Raw genomic sequence first — 16,183 nt, forward strand, 5'->3', positions numbered from 1 at the left:
CCACTATAAAGAGTATCATAACTTTGCTTACTAAGTACACTTACCGAGTGTTAAAAAAATGGATTGCTTGTTAACCCTTTTTTGGAACTTAATTCACGCTATTAATAATAATACTAAATATAATAATAATAAATAAATTGGAAATTTTACAAAATATTGTTTATTTAAAACAATATATATTTATTTTTATTGAAAATCAGACCGAGTGTTGGCGTTTTTTGAGACATCATGGATAATTTTATTTCAAAAAATGCCAACTTTCGTGTTGGTTGTCACGCGTTGGTAATATTTTGCAACTGCTTTAAGTGTTCGTTAAAAACAAATGTCGAAAATCATGTTTTCGTTTTAAGTGGTAAATATCAAAGCAATAATCCTGCTACGGATATTTAATTTATATCTTTGGACGCAATTAAAACAATCGGTTGAAAACAGAAATGTATCTCACGTCCAAGAACGAATTAATTTACCAAAATCTCACTTGGCGCTTCGGAGCGCGAGCATTGAAGATGCCAAGTGAGATTTTGGGGAAACGTCTGCAGGATTCCAGTCGCAGTTCAACAAGCGAACGGATGATATCCCGGAATATAGTGTCATCATATATATATATATATATATATATATATATATATATATATATATATATATATATATATATATATATATATATATATATATATATATATATATATATATATATATATATATATATATATATATATATATATATATATATAATTATTATTATTATTATTATTATTATTATTATTATTATTATTATTATTATATAATCATTGATAATCGTAAACGGAAGCCGACTATTAATCTGGGAGATATATTTATCATACAAAGAACAAACCTTGAAAAATGCCAGAGTTACCTTAGAATTTCATATGAACCTGTGATGAAATGTTGAAAGTTTAAATCTTCTAGCCGTCCGATCTCCAGACAGTCTTAGTTTTTCTCGAGTTTTGGAAATATGGTAGAAATGTAGTTGCGGGGGGTCCACCTATTGTGAAACAGGTCTATGAGAAAAAAGTCTGGGAACCTCTGATTTAAAGTGATAAAAGTGACATTTTAACAAGTTAAGCTTACTTTTTTTGAAGAAAAAGGAAGATAGTGAATATCAAAAGTTAAAATTATTAGTAGGAACTTTTATTGTGTTAGCACGGTACGAAGTGCCATCACAGAGAATATTTTCTAAGATAAATAAACTAGGGACCACAAGAAAAACTTAATTAAAAATAATTATTAGTTGATTCCACTTAACAACGAAACTATTGCTAAATTTAATAAGTACGTCTATCTCGTGTGATGAGTTCTAATTTTTGGGTAAATGATTGCAAAACAGTGCGAAATTTAAAAATCCGATCATTCACAAGCCCGTGACTAAAGTACTGTGGATAACTAAACTGACGCACAATTGAGTACTTTAGAGTAGGGAGTAGAAATATGTTTACTTTTTTAACGGTTTATTTTTTTATTGTCACAAAATAGTCTTTTATTCTTTTGGTATAAAATATATATGGTCAATTTCAACGAACAGAAATTTAAATACAATTTTCCGATTAAAAAAAAAGGAACGTTTAAAACACACTGTGCGCCTTCACAGCGCGGGTGCAAGCATTGAGAAAGCGACGTTAGTCATCATGTTAAGACAGGTTTGAGAGTTTTTCCAACACTCACAGCATCCCTGGTAGACGGGCCGGCTCCGAAGCTTTAACAATGACGCGGCAGTTCTACAGTTAACCTCGAAACGCCCTTTCTGTACTGCTTTATTATCGAGACCCAAACAATGTACAATTTAGTTGCTTTGTATGTTTGCAGTGCGTTTCATTTTGAGAAAAAAACGTCGATGTTTCCGAGAACGGAGGAGCGATCGCCTCATTTGTAAAATGCAAATTTTCGTTTCGCTAGAACCGGTGTTATCAGTAATTATTATCGTACGTTTCACACGTGTTCAGTAATATTTTTCGATAAATCCTGCTCTCAGCCATCTCTATGTGATTCTTAACGCCGGTAGACAAGATACCATTTCTAAATGTATTTCTGCATGTATTTTTAGCAGATCAAAATTGCTGTTAAAACTGCATGTATTTATAAGTCGCAATTTTTTAATTGTAGACACGATGCAATTTTTTCGAGCAAGATGGGCATGATTAGGTTGGTGTTTTCTTTAATGGTTGTTTTTTTAAAATTTGAAACAATAAATGATACTTTTTAGCCTTCGTTAGTGTCAAATGCAAAAATGTTTTTACGACGCATATAATAACTTGTGGGTGTATAAGGAAAATCCATAATCCCAACATTGGAAACGAGAGAATGTTTGAAGAACTGAATAAAATCCAATATACACTAATTATATTAAATTGACACTTTTATAATTATATTATTGAAAGGTCGAACTTTCATCTGTAATTAGTAGGCGCGCACTTTAAATCAGAGGTTCCCAGACTTTTTTCTCATAGATCTGTTTCACAATAGGTGGACCCCCCGCATCTATATATATATGTATATATATATATATATATATATATATATATATATATATATATATATATATATATATATATATATATATATATATATATATATATATATATATATATATATATATATATATATATATATATATATATATATATATATATATATATATATATATATATATATATATATATATATATATATATATATATATATATATATATATATATATATATATATATATATATATATATATATTCTCACGTATTGATTCACGGATGGAAAAATGTGATGACACTATATTCCGGGATATCATCCGTTCGCTCGTTGAACTCCGACTGGAATCCTGCATCCGACTGGAATCCTGCAAATCTTGCATCCGACTGGAATCCTGCAGACGTTTCGCCAACATCTCACTTGGCATCTTCAATGCTCGCGCTCCGAAAACACTTCGAACACTGAGTGTTCGAAGTGTTTTCGGAGCGCGAGCATTGAAGATGCCAAGTGAGATTTTGGCGAAACGTCTGCAGGATTCCAGTCGGATGCAAGATTTGCAGGATTCCAGTCGGATGCAGGATTCCAGTCGGATGCAGGATTCCAGTCGGAGTTCAACGAGCGAACGGATGATATCCCGGAATATAGTGTCATCATATATATATATATATATATATATATATATATATATATATATATATATATATATATATATATATTCTCACGTATTGATTCACGGATGGAAAAATGTGATGACACTATATTCCGGGATATCATCCGTTCGCTCGTTGAACTCCGACTGGAATCCTGCAAATCTTGCATCCGACTGGAATCCTGCAGACGTTTCGCCAAAATCTCACTTGGCATCTTCAATGTTCGCGCTCCGAAAACACTTCGAACACTCGTGTTCGAAGTGTTTTCGATGCAAGATTTGCAGGATTCCAGTCGGAGTTCAACGAGCGAACGGATGATATCCCGGAATATAGTGTCATCATATATATATATATATATATATATATATATATATATATATATATATATATATATATATATATATATATATATATATATATATATATATATATATATATATATATATATATATATATATATATATATATATGATGACACTATATTCCGGGATATCATCCGTTCGCTCGTTGAACTCCGACTGGAATCCTGCAGACGTTTCGCCAAAATCTCACTTGGCATCTTCAATGCTCGCGCTCCGAAAACACTTCGAGTGTTGCAGGATTCCAGTCGGATGCAGGATTCCAGTCGGAGTTCAACGAGCGAACAGATGATATCCCGGAATATAGTGTCATCACATTTTTCCATCCGTGAATCAATACGTGAGAATATATATATATATATATATATATATATATATATATATATATATATATATATATATATATATATATATATATATATATATATATATATATATATATATATATATATATATATATATATATCGATTTTGTGAGTCAAATTTTATTTTGAGAGAGTTGGGTAGTGTATGAGAATTTTTTTCTTTAATTTTTTTTTGTCCGTGTTATTTATTTAGAAATAAATAAATAACACAATAATAGTAATTTCGTATTCGTTACTTATTAATTTATTGGTCAGAAAAGCGAAAATTTGAATTACCCTTTTTCAAGAAATAAAAAAAATTGTTAAATCTACATATTTGAGTAAATACGCCCACCAATATTTTTAGAAATAGAATAGAAAAGTTAGAAAAGGCTAATAGTTTGTAGATGATTTCAATAAGAATTATATCGGTAAATAAATTAATTAAACAAGAAACTTCCATTCTCTAATTTACATTCTTCTTTATTTTTTCCGGTTGTGTCGTCAACCCATAATTATCTGTCCCAAGGGTAGAATATTCGCAACTTTTGTAAAATTTCGATTTTGATTTGTTTTTTTTTTCGAAAATTAAAATAAAACATTAAAAAACCCACAATCCGTGGTCCTTTCCAGGAAACTGTCAAATAACCTATTTACTTTTCCAGAACCAACATTTGTTCATTATAGGTAGCAACATGCCTACGCAAATTATTCTAAGCAACGGCTATAAATAGCGATAATTCCTAAAATTTGTCATCGGAAAACTGACCTTACTTATGTTAATTGCGACAGCAGATGCAAAACAGCAATGACGAGGGCTCGGGTGTCCTTGATTTACTCGTATATGGTCAATTTCATTGACCCGCCTCTTATGTGACGTATGGTAAAAATATCCGAAAAAGGCGTAACCGTTTTCAATAAACCGCAATAGAAAGGAATTTCCTTGACAAATTATCCAAACTGTTACGCGAGGATACTACGACAACCAAAGTGGATATATCTAGTGAACTTACAATCAATATTTATCGATTAATCATATTAATGATAGGGAAAATGTCAAAATTATTTTTCGCGACACACATATCAGCAAATTTTTACAAAAGCCTTTGCTAAGACATTTCAATTCAGCTGCTTATTCAGGTAGTTTTTTTCAAGTAAAATAGTAATTTAAAAATTAAATACTCTGTATCCAAATTTAGAAGTTAGAAAATTTTTGGATATTTTTTTAAGCAGACATTTATCTAGTACGAATATACGTTTTATATTTTATTCCTCAAGTGAAGAAGCCTCGTTTTATATTAGTATGTGAAGCGCGTGGCGAAACATTTTAAATAATCGATATTAATAATCGAAAATGATGTCATTTTTGGGAGCCACTTATATGCGAACGCGAAAAAATATTTGTTTAAGTGGCAAGCAGTTTTCGCGGGAATCTCAGAATCTGGCGCTGTTGTCTTAAGCGAAACAAAAAATTTAGACTCTCGTTCGGTAATTCCTATTAAGTTAAAACATTTTTTTGGTTATTAATTTAAAACTGAGTTAACCTATTTTAAAATAAGTATAAGAAACATTTGTTAATGCCAGAAAATAAATCTTTTTTACTTCTCAAACTAGTTGTTATCAACTAAGCTTCTCCTTAATTAAAGAATTTTCTTTAGGTGCTTCCTTCGAAAGCTTATTTGGCGTTCAATCTTATATATGTTGCAGTCAAAGTGTACATTCCAGTCAATGTATACATTTACTAGCCAATGCATATATTCACTTACCATTTTATTGAAATGAACACTTTAACTAGTAACTGCATGCATTAACTAGGTAATGCAGGCAGTTAATAACCAACTGCAGTTAAAGCGTTAATTGATGAATTTCAAAATAAAATTTAGTTTAGCGAATAATTAAATTAATTACTGACTCGATGATTATTGCACTAGAGCTAGTTATAACATAAAAATACAAAAGCACCTAAGATAGAAAGAAAATAATTTGAAACACAAACACATTTATAAATAAGAAAAACACTTTATTTGTTTGAACAATTCAAACTTCCATGGCATTTGGGATTGCACAATTTTTTTGCTTTAAGGCATGCACATCTATTTGTTGTGCATTTTGTTTTACATTGGCATTTAGAAAATCCCTGTCCGGTACCTATCGACTGTTTGGTTGCAATAGTTCGTAATGGTAATTCGGTGGCATTGTCTTGAATATCATTTGGCGTTAATATATTTTCGGGGCACACGCTAAACTGAGATATTTGAGAAACTTTGTTAAGTGGTCCAGGTATACCAATATAAATTTAAATTTATCATCTGGCTGTGATTGTAAGTCAATTAAATCTACTTGACATCTTGAATTAAAATGAGAAAACACCATTGGCTTAACCACCAAGTCTTTCTTTTCATTCGCCCTTTTTTTAAGGCACACTTCACAATTCTTTAAAAATGTTTGAATATCTTGTGCTGTTATATTTTTAAAGCGAAGGTTAAGTTCCTTTTTCATTCTGTCTCGTCAACCATATCCAATTGATAAATGAGTTTCATATAAAACTTCAAACAATTCTTCAAGAGTAACATAATACAGCACTTTTTCATTTGTTACTGGTGCAATTAGTTTATCCACGTTACAAACATGCATTATATCATAATGTTTTAGTAACCAGAAGTGACGATTTTATTTTTTCTGAGCAGGTTTAGCGGATTTAACATCATTTATTAGTTTTGTATATCTTTCCGCAGTCATACGAAAGCCGTTAGCTTTTTGTGGAGTATTGTTAATATATTCGTAGAATTTAACTTTTATCGCTTCTTTATCCATTTTATATTTATTACTAAAAAATAATTAATAATTATTAATTACTCTGGACACATACAATTTAAGCAATTCACTTACCAAGAATCTCAAACGGAAAAACAACAAACAGCAAACGGTGCAGCACGAATAAAGAGGTTAGGTTTTAGGTTTCCCGGTAAATTTAACCCACTTCCCACTTTGACTAGAAGCAGTCCGTGAATGCCTACATCTACTGGCAAATGTGTTCATTTCTTTTAAAATGAATACTTTAACTACCGAGTTTAGCAAATGTATGCATTGGCTAGTAAATGTATACATTTACTTAATGAATGCTTTGACTGCAACATATATACCATTCTAAATTGAAATTCCCAATTAAGAATCTCAACAAAGGGGCAAATGTATCTCTGCAATGAACAAAACCTTACTGTATACACCAATATAATGTCTTTGTTTATTTTTAATACTCTCTTTTTGTATCTTCAAATATTTTGTGTCAAATTAAACAAACCATTTTATGTTATCATCGGAAATTGTTAGTATTAATTAACTTATTCTATAATAGTGTAATTTGTCTTAATTTTTTTTCTACGCAATTTAGAACTTAGTTTTGGGAGTTGTGAAGATTTAGGTTGAAGTTTGTTAAAGTTAGTGTTAATTGACTGTTCCAGTTATAAAACATTTTCAAATCACGCACGCTTGTGAGGACCATGCAACGATAACCAATGTGATATTTACTTTTGATAAGTTCAATCTTCAGTTTTGTTTTTATTTTAACTCCAAGTTAACTTCTCCAACTTCTCCAGGATATGATAAGATATAAGATGTGTGTGTATATAATTTGTTGACCTCTTGGGTATTCAGTTTGGGATTAATTAAATTTAACTACTAAACTTGATTCGGAATAGGCATAGTGCGACTTAATTAAATAAATCACTTGCTTTGTCGCATTTTGTCACTCAAACTCGGCTTTATTTAAATTTATTATATTTATTGACGTCTAAGATGTTGCCAAGAATTTTCGACAATCCTGTAGTCGAATTATTTTAATTAATAGTCTAAGCATTAATAAGAAATAAATGTAGATGATCAATCCCGTTTAATAGTTGATCTCGTGCCAAGCAAAACAAACTGTTGACGTCAGACCTTTATACACGAAACCTTTTTAGTTAAACATTGAAACACAAAACAAGTCAGCCCGGTTATCGAGCGGAAAACTTGTTAGAAAATTAATTTTCCGTACCGACGTGATTGTTTCGAACGACAAAGGCTAGCGACACATTAAATCAAAAATTGAAAAATTAATAATTATCGACTTACCTTAAAAATGCCATTTTTTGTAGAACTGCTCCATTGTTCGTCTGAAAAAAAACCAAAGTTAATAATCTATATGAAAAAGGAGACTTTCAGCTCAAAAGTAAGTTTTTAATGAAATTTCATCAAAATTTGAATTTCAATATGTTAATCCCTTAGTATTCTTTTGGCTATAATAATATGACTTTCGTTATGTCACTTTCAATATACAGGGTGTCTAAATTTACTTTTTAAAACGCATATTCTTATTATTTCGCACATTTAAAGAAATCTTTTTGGCGTTTGTATATTACAATCTTACCTAAATACAGTTTCTGTGTTATTTTTAGCAAACAAACTTAATGAAGCAAAGAAAAAAAATTGATTGCGTGTTAGCTTTGGAGGCTACCCCTTTATTTTTTCTGACGAATCTCTATGGACTTAAAGTTAAAGTTTGTAATTAAATTGGTAGTTTCTTCCTTTACAAGACATTTTTATTTATGGCCCTGAGTTACGAAAGTTGTTTTGATTCAATACAAATCCAAATTACATACAAATAATGCTTGGAAACTCTTACCTTTAGTAAAAGAGTAGTTACAGTTAATCTACTTAATGGACATAAATATGCAATTTAAAAACTATAATAGTTTTTAAACCCTGTGTATTAAAACACCGTAGAAATGAATGATATAATTTATAGGGCAGATTGATCTACTTTTTTGTAACACCGTGTATATAGAAAAAAAACATGTTTTCCGCTGAAAATTGCCAGTCATAGTAATACGGCCTTGATAATTTGTATCATCATTATGTTATTCCAGTCCCCTATTATTTTTCCTTTCGTGTCCTTAATTTACTTATACGATGGGAAAACAAAACTGTGAACGTTATACGAAATTTCTGCATTAATATATGTATATCAAAAGATCAATGATTTTCACACAACGATCATCTTTTTATGTACTTTTATATGTTTTGAAATTATTTAGACACACTCAAAAAATTACAAAATTTGCATATGTTATGTATGGTACACGAAATGTGTACTTTTTTTTTTAATCGACGAATTACATTTTAATTATTTAAATTATTTTAAAAATTTTGCTGCTCAAGATTTTAAATATATATGGCGCTTTATTTGAGAAAATAAAGTTTTGAAAACTTTTTGCGGATCCCGTGAAATTTTAATCCCCCATGGAGAGAAAATATTATCCGAATTAAAAAAAAAAACTATTTTGGGCTCTTCGTCTAACTTATCATCAACCATCAAGCCTGTATACAAACTTCTAAGAATGACGAAAGGAAGATTTCGTAGGAGAAACTTAATTGCTGAACTGGTTAGGGTCGGATAGGAACAACTCAAATTATTTTATTCAGTTGTAAACGGTAATTAAAACTAACAAGATTTATAATCAGCTACCGCCAGTGAGTTGCGTGGGTAATTGGCTAATGATATGTAATAATGTGACATAGGTAATTGCCGTGGAGCGCATCGATGAAGTAAAAACCCCAACTAGCGGTTGTGATACTATGAAGTGATAACATATTAACTAGAGATTTTTGTTTTGTATACCGGGTCTTTGTTTAACCAAATTTTATTAAATCATTCCATGATAAGGTGTTAACTGCAACTGAGAATTATTAACAATTGTTTAAGTAGTTACGCAGAATCTCCATGGTCCGTTTTCGAAACATTCACTGGCCTCTTGATTGCTATACAATTTGATAACTGATTTCATTAGAAGATATTAGCACATCAGACCCCATAGGTCTAGTCAGTGTGAATTTATTTATTATCTCTTTTTGCAAGTTTAGAAGTATAGAAGAAGCTGATGAAGTGCTAGCTTGAAGAAACATTTATAAGGTATATAATAAATAAATGATTACTAGAAAAGATAATTACAATACATCAAAGTTTCAGTCAAGCTCTGAAAAATCCAACAGGATGATTGGCGAAACGTCAGCAAGTTCGACTCTTATCGTATCTTTGCAAGTAGCACAGTTCTTTGGAGAATAGCTTAAACAATTTAAATATATTATATGTATAATCGAGCAGTTTAGGTCAGCGTCCAATTATATCTTTCCATAACTATCTTGAAAGTCATATTTCGATTAGCAATCAAGCCAAATACGAAATTATTTAAAGATTCGACAATCTTTTGTTCCACCTTTCCAACAATATAATATGAGAACTTGGGAACTATGTAATGAAAGAAAAAAAAAAAGGAGAAATATAGAACATGCATCTTCTGTTACTATCCATGTCATGTCATTTTTTTTTATAATTACACAAAAGGCAAACGTTCTCCACAACTGATTTTTTTCCTGTATCACCCTGTACGTGTACTATATCATCTCCCGGTATAATTTGGGCCCGCATATTTGGCGTGGACTTCTTAGAAAGTGAAAAGAAATAAATTATACTTAATTATTGTTTTCCATTTAGGCTCGGCCTACTACGGTCTACGGTCTTATGACAGGCAGAGCGACTGCGGTCGTTTTCTCGGAAACCGAAAAATGAAAGCCATCCACATTCAGCGCGTTTAAAGTCGGTTGGTTCCCCGAAAAGAAAAAAACTTTTGGTACTGGTTTCGAATCTTATAAATGCTTCGACGTTTTTTACCGCCGTAGTGCCGTGAAATTCGTTCTAAATAAGTTATTAGAAAAGTTAATGCAATATGAAACTAATTTTTTAGAAAAAAAACAAAAACTAGGTTCAACTAGAAACGCAAACTCCAGATCCACCATGTAGAACCAGAACTTCATAAAAGGATAGAAAACTTATTTCACCACTTACATATGGCGGGAGTATGACTAAATCCTTTGCGGCACAGAGGCGAACTGGCCAATGCTTCAAAGCCGTAATCTGTAATGTAGACTAACGAAATCGAATCTAAAAATACATTAAAATTTGTCATGTGTATTCATTAGTCACCTTAATTTCAGGCTTCCCTCACAATATAATATTTTCAATTATTTTTATTATCAAAAAATGGATATAGATACAGGAAAAAGTCAATATATTGAATTTTTTAAAATATTCTCTGTCCGTGCTGCCTATGCCGATATTGATCTGATGGCTTTTTTTTGTAAAATAAATATTTCTCCAGAATCTCTTGAGATTCCAAAAAACTCTAAGGGATAGTGACTGTATAAGATCAAAATATTTATATTCTGTTTATAGGCTGTGACTAGTTTATTTAAAACACTGTGTTGGAAGATCAATTACTTATTTTTCTATGTAAAATTTAACAACTCAAGATTAATCCGTCTTTTCAAAACCGCCATTTGAGAGATTTAATCAAAATATTGAGTAGTTTTGATCTTATACGCCAGTTTTAAGATTGTTTTCAAATTCATGTTATTGTATTAGGTTGCACTTTAGAATCGTTATACTGTGGTAAAACTATAAAGGATTGTTAATTATTGATTATTCACTGATTCTAGAAATATATATTATGGAAAATCTATGTTCTTCAGGAAATTTAGGCATAATCCATATGTACTTTACACATATATTGTTTACACGGTTTCCTTTGGTTACATGTTTGATCTTCGATAGTGACTTCTTTATTGCCATTGTGATCTACCTAGAAGTAGTAAAATTATTAAGCGTTTGTTGCTAGATTGCAACATATGTGGACAATAGTTACTCGATCAATCATGGGGAATACATCTTAGGTTCATTGCATTTCCTTCAGCATCATTTGTTTTCCAGGGTTTGTATAGTTCTCTTGTCGATGTTCTCGTCTAATCGCCTATCTGTATTACAAAATGGGCAGTATATTTCTCGAATATGAACGTTGCTCGTGCCTATTGGTGCACTTTCATATGTATATATAGGGAAATACTTTATTGCTTCCATTTCAGTGGATAAACCGACTCATTTTGTTCCCTTGGGACAGTTATCCTGGTAGTAGTATTATGCTTATATTTTAATTCTTCATGTCCGCTTGACCAGAATTTTATGGTGAAATACGATGCGGTACTTCCGTGTTTGCATTTTAAATTCTAAGCGATTTCTTTTTTTCCTGCCTCACCGGCAAACACCTGATTTGCTTGACGTCTACGGCAGTGCTGCCAGGCTAAGAAAAGTCGTAATTTAATTCGCTTTATTTAAATGTTATTACTAATGTTTCAAATAGTCCTTAAAAATATACCTTTTTATTGATATAGAATTAATTAAATCCGAGAGCGGAATAAATATGTACATATTTTCGTTAAATAAATAATTCGTTCGCAAAATAAATTCCTGCCGTTAGTGTCATTGGGCTGGTTTTGAGCGACATGCGTGATATATCGTTTTTCCTGTTACTTGGTACAAGAGCAGTGTTGTATCAAGCCAAAAGCCAAAAATTAACCTACTGGCTTTTTCTTCAGTCATCGCTTTGCGGATATACGGTTAAATATAATTAGATGTGGGGTCAGCGGTCTGGTGATTCCGTTGTTCGTATTTTTGGTTCTTTTGGTTCTACCCACACTTACTCTGTCAGAGGATTTCACGGCTACCTGCTGCCCACCAAGCTTTCATCCTGAAGAACATCCAGCGAGGTAAAGTCCTTAATTATTTAGCTTTTGTCACCTTTACCATTCTTTAAATTGTCAATAAATTTCTGGGCACGTATTCGGCTAATACGCGGAAACTTTATAGGGTCCTTGGAGCCTCCCTACTCTCCTTGAAGCATCCGAACTCTCCTTGGAGCACCCGTACCCTCTTTGGAGCACCGGTTACTCTTCTTGGAGAACCCATACTGTCCTTGGAGCATCCGTATCCCCTTTAAGAGGACCGTGTTTTGGAAGCACCGGTATCAGTGTATTCTGGGAGGTTTCAAACTTCGAAGTTCCTGTGTTATCGGGATATTGGATCACATTTGAACCATTGCCTCAACACCGGCTCACTTAATAAATCAGCACGAAGCCAAACCCCTGGTAGGCTGGGCTGCTCCGGAATAAACGAGATGACGTCCAACTTGATGTTAGTGCTTCGCGAGATATTACGCATATTTTTTTTCTTTTCTCCTTTTCCGTTCTGTTACGCTCGGTCATTTAATCGATAGTTTTTGCTATACCGAAACGGAGATTCAATAATCATGTAGTTGTGTGGAAAATTTGTGTACGAATATTTGGGGAATTTGCAGGAAATTGACGTACCTGTAATACTGAGTAGGATCATTGTCGAATTATCAATAGTTATTTATATTGCCCTTGTTAGTCTGTGTCACCTAAGGAAATTCGATTTTTTTTGGTGTATTTCTATTATTTTGGAAATTTCGTATTAAATTGGCGTTCAACTTGTTGTGAGGAAGGCGATTCAATTTTGCTGATTTTTTTGTAATTTCTAATTTTTGCCGCACATTAATAATATTATTCATTGTGCCAATTTAAATTTAATAGTAGATTTTTTATCGTAAAACAACTGAGCAATAGAGGTTTGCAAGCACCCAGTTGTGCAAGAAATTCAATCTTTTAAGTTTTTTTTATCTATTTATTTATTATTATTCTTTTTTTTTATTTTTTTCCTCTTTCTGATCATAATTACTTTTTTTCCTTTTCTAAAAGGCATTTCGCGATATATAGTTAAGACCAGGAGGTGCGTGGCAAGGCTAAATATTTCTTCTTTAAAAGTCTCTTTCACTTTAATTAGAAAGAATCAAACCCGAAAAACAATATCAATTTTTTCTAATGTAATTGAACAAAAAAAAAAAAAGAAATTCGTTGTTCAGTTTTGGTTAGTTTGCAAGTTCCGATAAAAGCTTTGGTCTCGCACTAAATTTAAACTTTTTTATTCACTGCAATAACTGAAAAATCACAAGGTGCACAAACCAACAATAGGAATTGAGAAGACATATCGGAAAATGAAATAACTTGCGACCAAAGGTGAAAGTTTTAAAATTATTTTAGTTACATTGTCGTCTAGCGAGAAACGTAGCGAGGTACTTTCTCAAATACTGAGAAGTACGTATCCGCTGTCGAATTACTACTTCTGCGTATTCTTTGGCGAACAATAGAACCAAAAGCAAAACAAATATGTACTTGTCGTAAACGTTCTATGTGAACAATGCACATTGTTTCTGTTTAAACGAGAAGCGGGCAGGCGACTTTTTTTCCGAGAAGCACTTGTTAATCGAAATATAAAAATATTTGATAAGTAAAATATTGATAATAGGCAACGGTAAAAACTTACTAGCCAAATATTTCTCCAATTGAGCATCTCGTTTAAATGTAAGCACCCAATTTCCCGGTATACTGACTGTAATTTTTACGAGGAAATTCTCAGGTCAACGGCACGTCCACGTTCCTTCCGGTCCGCACAAATCCAAAATATTCCGGAAACAGTATTATGTTAATGTCTTCACAGGTTACAGTTACGTATAACAGTCGGTACCGGTAGACTCGTTGCCCTTTTAACAGCAAATTTCTAGGAATGGTAAATTACATTCGGAAAATGTTTCACGTAAAACCGGATAAGCAAATGTAAAGCTAGATAATTACTCTACAATTATCAAAAATAGTTCCATGAATTCGCATACTCAAATCAAAACCGTTCCTAATGTAGAATGTAAATGCGCCGGCCACTACGTTCTTTCCTGGGATCACTGTGTTTTATCTACCTAATTTTCGAAAATAATTTTTCAGCCACTTAAGATGGCTCAGTTGTACTACGATAGACCTAGAAACATTATGTGAAATGAAATGAAAAATTTAGAATGTGAAATTATCTGTTGTGTGCATTTAAGCAACCGTTAAGTATTAAAGTCAGATTCACGGGGAACGTCATTATCTTCAAATCTGTATAAAAAATTTATGAAGTCTGTGGTATGGAACGTGTGTAAACTACATCGCCATAGTTGATCTGAGAAAGCACTGACGAGTCATAAAATTTTGAAATCACATCACTTGTCAGGACAACCAAAATATAATTTACTTTTTAAATTTTTCCAAATCACCATTGCAATAAAAATAATTACAATTTACGAAGTCAAAACAATTTAGGTACACGAGCTGCGCACTAAATGGGCTATGTTCAATAGTTGTTTCGACAGTGTAATAAATAACAACAAATTGTCGTCAACTTAAAAAGAGGACCCGAGTTTATTTTATTTCTAATCATTTATTTATTTAAAGAAGAAATGTCATTTCCTCTATTTTTATTTTATGAAACGACATTTAATAAAATGGTAAAAGCTCCTACTGGAATGGAATTGGTTTAATAAAATCTGCAACAACTGGTTAATTTAATGGTTTTCTTAGATTGTCGTTTATCATGTAATATGTATATGTGTGTAATATGTATGCAATGTATTTATAATATGTAATAGTATATTACGCAACAAGTGAACGGCATTTGAATCAATAGTTTATTTGGACGAGCGGAGCGTGGCAGAACGAAAGCTTCAATTTTTATTACTTTCTATCGATTTGAATTTCTTTTCATATACTATAAATAGCCCTATTTAATGAAGATTTCGACACAAATCTCGTATCAAAACAAATGAATTGCTCAAATATTGGATTTAAGTAGGGCTATTTGACCTTTTAAATTACTAGATTCAAGCAAAGTTTATTTTAAATTAAATGTGGTTCTACGCTTACATTCCCTCCAACCCACCAGTATAAAACTGCTGTTTTATACTTCTAATTACCAACGAAAAATAATCAACCACACGAACTAACTAAAGCATAGATAAGAACTATAAATTTATTGTAGAGTTATTTACTTATCATTCAAGCTGATATCGTTATATACTTTTTCCACGACCATTAGTTTTTTGGGCTCATTTGCAAAACAATACTACATTCACTAATATGACCGTTAAAATTCAAGCCGAAGGAAGTATCTCCGAAAACAACCGATTGATCGCAAACCCATGCGGTAATATCCCGGAAATGTCCGAAGCGGCTCGTAGGCGTAGGAAACAAAACTGACATGGTAAAATGACACTTTGCGCATGCTAGATCGGTGTATAATTGGGTATTTTAGAGAATGGAGTGGAAAATAGTATATTATGCAACAAGTGTGGTAAACGGCATTTGACACGAGCGGAGCGGGTGTTTAATAAACGAGTGACTTAAAAATTTTACCGATCGTGTTGCATGCTATACTTTTTCTACGACCTTTAGTTTTTGGGCACATTTTCTAAAAACAACACGAATACATTCACCGACATGACCGTCAGAATTGGCAAACGTCAAAATTCAAGGCGTGGGTCCGAAAACATCCGATTGTTCCCAAACCTGTGCGGTAAAATCCCGGAAATGTCTGAAG

General features: G+C 32.0%; 1 protein-coding gene across 1 annotated transcript in view; it reads right to left on the minus strand.

The window, feature by feature from the left end:
- The window catches only part of LOC132699188 (suppressor of cytokine signaling 2-like), a 48,920-nt gene that overhangs the window by 20,752 nt on the left and 11,985 nt on the right, over positions 1 to 16,183 (minus strand). The window contains exon 2 of the mRNA XM_060665763.1: positions 7,945 to 7,985. The gene's annotated coding sequence lies outside the window, so the exon portion shown is untranslated. The remainder of the gene's footprint in view (positions 1 to 7,944; positions 7,986 to 16,183) is intronic.

This window comes from Cylas formicarius, unplaced genomic scaffold, assembly GCF_029955315.1.
Source record: "Cylas formicarius isolate icCylForm1 unplaced genomic scaffold, icCylForm1.1 PGA_scaffold_3__17_contigs__length_32017465, whole genome shotgun sequence".
NCBI classification, from domain to species: Eukaryota; Metazoa; Arthropoda; class Insecta; order Coleoptera; family Brentidae; genus Cylas; species Cylas formicarius.